This window comes from Cladophialophora psammophila (assembly GCF_000585535.1).
Source record: "Cladophialophora psammophila CBS 110553 chromosome Unknown aczJe-supercont1.53, whole genome shotgun sequence".
NCBI lineage: Eukaryota > Fungi > Ascomycota > Eurotiomycetes > Chaetothyriales > Herpotrichiellaceae > Cladophialophora > Cladophialophora psammophila.
In genome coordinates this window covers 29008-33892 of record NW_006912974.1, presented here as the reverse complement: position 1 = coordinate 33892, position 4885 = coordinate 29008, and positions in this window count along the sequence as shown.

Genomic DNA, 4885 nt, shown 5'->3' with positions numbered 1-4885 from the left:
GGTATCGATGGTAAATCGATAGAATTATATCTTTATCTATTAATATTATAAAAAATCTCGAAAGGTGGCTTAACTTTAATAGGTGAAAGAAGTATAGATTATCCGTACTAAAGAAAGAAATAATATTATCCGGCACACCTAGAAGACTTAATATAGCGCTATCTCGAAGAATACGAACTAAGTTAATACCGGTAAGTAAGAAAAAGTCTATAGCGGTAAAATACTCGCTACTTTAAAAAGAATTAACCTTAACCTCGGTACCGACTTAAAGAATTTTAGACTAAATTCTTCTTAAACTTACGATCTCACTTTAAATAAATACTTCCTTATTACTTAAGACGTACAATACGAAGCGAACACGACTTATTTTAACGTTAACGCGAGCGTATTCAGCTAGGAAACCGAAAGTGTCGGTCACGAGAAAGTCGATGATAATAACGTTAAACTTCATTCCTTAATATTCATCGATGATTATAACGATTAGAGTGAAATACTTATCATCCGTATATATAAGTTTAGTTTTTATATATAGATAGAGACGATATTACGCGTTATATCCTATAATAATAGCGACTTATACACTAGATATTATATTTATTATCTTTTTAGCTAGTTTAATACTTATAATAACGAAGACTTCATTAACGCGCGAGCCGCCCGGGATAATATAAGTTCTATAAACGTTTTTAAGCTACTTCTTCTAGGACTAAGCTATATTTTCCGGGTTCGATGGTCTCTATGGAGAAGAGAAGCGAATGTTAAGATAGATAAGAGTACGCTCCCGGCCGTATTAAATCTTATTTTATTAACGAAGATTCGCTTACTAAGATCGCTTCTTAAACCTCATACATCGATTATCGACTAGCTTCTTACGATACCCGAATCGACTAACTATACGAAAGATATTAGGCGCTATACGGTATTATTTAGTAAGAAAGACGAAGAGAATATTAGCGTTAATTAAACGAACTATCTAAGAGTATATATACTACTTCTTAAAGAAAGTAGAAGTCGTCTTATCTTTAATAAGTATCGAGAGCTACTAGATATCGCCGTAGTAGACTCTTAACGTAGTCTAAGAATAGAAAGCGAAAAGAGTCGTAATCACTTACTCCGATATCTATATTACTTCGTCGATTATTATAGCTACGACCTAGATAATATATATACTTTAGACCTTAGCCTTAGACGCGAGTACTAAAGTAATATAGATAACGACGACACTCTTTAGAACGATCCATCGACCTTCGCGAAGTAGAGAGACGAACTATAGCGATTATTTTAGATTAAATTACGTACCTATAGAAAATTAGCCGTATATCTTCTTAAGTAACGCGATCTTTTCTACATCTTATTCCGTAGAGTCTATCGAGTTATTCTTTTCTTCTTTAGAATATACACCGATAAGTTATATAAGGCGGAAGTCGATAGAGAGACGAAAGCCTTATACGGTAACGCGAGAATCGTAAATTAACGAAATAAACTACTTATACTAAGCTTTATAGGCCTCATATATAATAGACGATATATTCATTAGTTTAATTATATCACCCGCTTCGTCGTCGAGAGTAAACACCGAGTTAGAACGAGTAAATTCCGATTTACCGCGTCTTAAAAGGCTCGCTTATCGCGCGATATTCATCTCGGTCTCGACGGAATGAATGCGTACCGCGTATTATTCATTCTAACTTTATATATTACGAATCTCCTCATCGAAGGCGACGACATTAGAGTTCATATAGTCATTAGAAGTAGCGGTATATAAGACCTAACTATCTCTTCTATTCGCGATAATAAATAACTATACGAGATATTAAGTAACGTAAGACTTACCTATACCTAGGGATCTCTATATAATAACGAAGCTAGCTAATACGTTACGAGCGAGTTAGATAATCTACTTTTATTTCTCGTTAAGATCGGTTATATAGTCGTTAATACTAATCACTACGTAAGTAAAAAATAAGTAGATATCGTAGAAATTAACGTAGATAATATTATTACTAATAATAAAATAATATACTTCTTCGAATCTCGAATCGCGTAACGATATTATATAAGAGAGATAAAATAGAGTAAGACCGACGACCCGATAACGATAAGACTTATTATTTAATATGAGGCTTAACTCGGTAAAGATAAATCGAACTTTCTAAATTTTCTCGATTAAGATGAACTATGTTTCGGTCGAAAATAATAGAACTTAGTTAGAATCGATCTTAAATAGATCTAAATAAAACTCCCGAGCCTCCGTATCTTAACTTATACTAAGCTAGATAATCGTGAACTTTAGTGAAATACCAAATAATAAAGCGATAACGACGGTACGAAGACTAGTTATAGAGTCTTTTATCTCGTGATGTATAACGTTAATAATTTAACTCTCTTAAAGATACGTCGCACCGTTAGATATCTCGAAAAGACTAAGATATATACGGTCACCGCCTCTAGAGACGCGCATTAAAAAGATAAGAGTCGTAGTATACTCGTATATCTCTAACTTTATTTTATCTTTCTCATACTCTTCTAGATCGTCGATATATATAAAGATTAAGTACTCGGCTAAATTATAGAAGATAGTTCGTTTCTCTATTTAGAAATACGCAGAATAATTTCCCGAAGAAATAAATTCGTTATGCTAAATAAGAAAGCGACGTTTATTAAAATAAATCTAACGACTTAAATAGATTTAAGGCCCTTCGTACTCTATAGCTTCTTATAAAGCTATAAGATTTTAGGCGATAATATCTTTACTTCCGAATATATAGATATAAACTTTAAGCTTAAGATTCGTATCCTAAACGAGTTCGAGATAGTTCTTAAGTGTAATAAGAGATTAGTATAAGTTTAGAACTAAGATATTTTCAATAGCTATTATATTAAGATTAAGTAGCAAAAGTATCTCGTAATAACTAAACTCACTAAACACTTCTCCTAGATACTAAAACCTCTTCCTAAGAAACTTTAAGATTCCCGAGGTAAAGAATACGGTATATAGAAAGCGTAGACCGATATATATTACGATATTATCTTTATAACTTATACGTCCATCCTAGTAGAAAATATAGACGTAAATATAACTTCAATAACGATTAATCGTAAATTTAGTTAAATAGCTCTTATCGTAGTAGAGCTCCTTATTATTCTATATATAGAGCGTACTAATATAGATAACTTCGAAATGAGTGAATACGATAACATTAATATCTATATTCTCCATTATAAATAATAAATCGATAGTAGAGAAGTCGTATATTAATTAAACTAGCTCATCGAATAAAGAGACTATCTTAGTAGTATTAAGCTCTTCTTAACGGTTATTCAACCGAACTCGAGATAAAAGTAACTTAGCTTTTAGCGGAGAGACGGCTAAGGTCTTAACGATAAATAGAATCGAGTTATCTAAGTCTTTATTCACTTATATCTTAGCTAAAGAAGAAGAAGAAGTCTCGACTATAGGCGTAGTAGAGTTAGTTTCGTTCACTTATATCTTAGCTATAGAAGAAGTAAGAGTCTTAATTAAAGAGATAACTAATAGACTAGTTAAATATTTATCTATCTATTTCTAGATTTAAGAAAGCTAATCATTAGCTTACGTATCGCTCGTAATTATAAAATTATCGGTGTCGTTCGCTATATTAATGATAAGATAATGTCTAATATAACTTAAGAGATATAAAGAGTATATACTTAGAGAAGATTATATAAGTAGAGAGAAAAATAAGAATAAAGAATTTAAATCTTAAATTCTAAAGATTAAGATTTAAAAGTACGTAGATAAGATCTCTTTTTCACTAAGTATATACGAAGTAAAGATAGAGAAGATAATAGTAAGAGAATACTAATATAAATCGTATTTACGTATAGATTGAACTAGTAAGAGAAATAGTCTTAATGAATATTAATAAATTTAAAGATAAAAGTAAGTAGAAAGTAGAGCGTAGAGCGTAATAACTCGCTCTAATAAGTCTTTTAAGCGACACACTAATAAAGAAGAATAATTAATTATATTTTAAGTTCTCCTTAGCTATCGGAGACGAAGAAGAATATATTTTAAGAAGAATATATAATGAATAAAAAGATAGTTATAAGATATTTAGTTTAGTATCGAATATCGTCTTATTCACCGCCGTAACGCCGAGCACTAAGAATATAATAGTGTACTAATATCTCCTAGATTAAGGTTCACTTACAAAGCGAGATTTATAAAGCCGTCACTCTACGTAAGAAAGCTATTATCGACTCGACTAACAACGCCTTTACTAACGATACTCCTATTACCATAGAGATCACTCGGATAAAGAAGAAAGACGAAGATTATTCCGTAGAAGAAGATATCGCCTTCACTATATCTTCCACTAAATATATTTTCCTTCTTTCTTTCTCTAAGTCTATTTTTTTTTTTTTACTATTAAGTATACTAACTTTATTCTCATTAAATCTACTAACTCTATTAATGGTGCTATTACTATTAACGGAAGTATCTATAATACCGCGGTGAACGCCGCTACGAAAGCCATTATAGCTAAAGTCACCGAGACCCTTATCGCCGCTATAGACGCTACTAGAAATAACTAAAAGCTTACGTATCTTCGATAATATCTCTAGAGCTTAACTTAGAAAGAAACGTATAAGGAAGCGAATTTAAGCTCGAGCTCTTTTTTCTTCGTAATAAAATAGGTAAAGACGACGAAGAAGCAGCGAAAAAGCATAACTCGGAATATTAAAATACGCACGAGAGTTATACGAGTTTATATAAAACCTACAAAGAAAAAAGAAAAAACTAAATAATTAATTAATAAAGAGCTAGGAAATCTATCGTCGATCCACGAGATTATATAGCGTCCTCGAAGATATAATGAATATAGATGACTTCTTAGTCTTA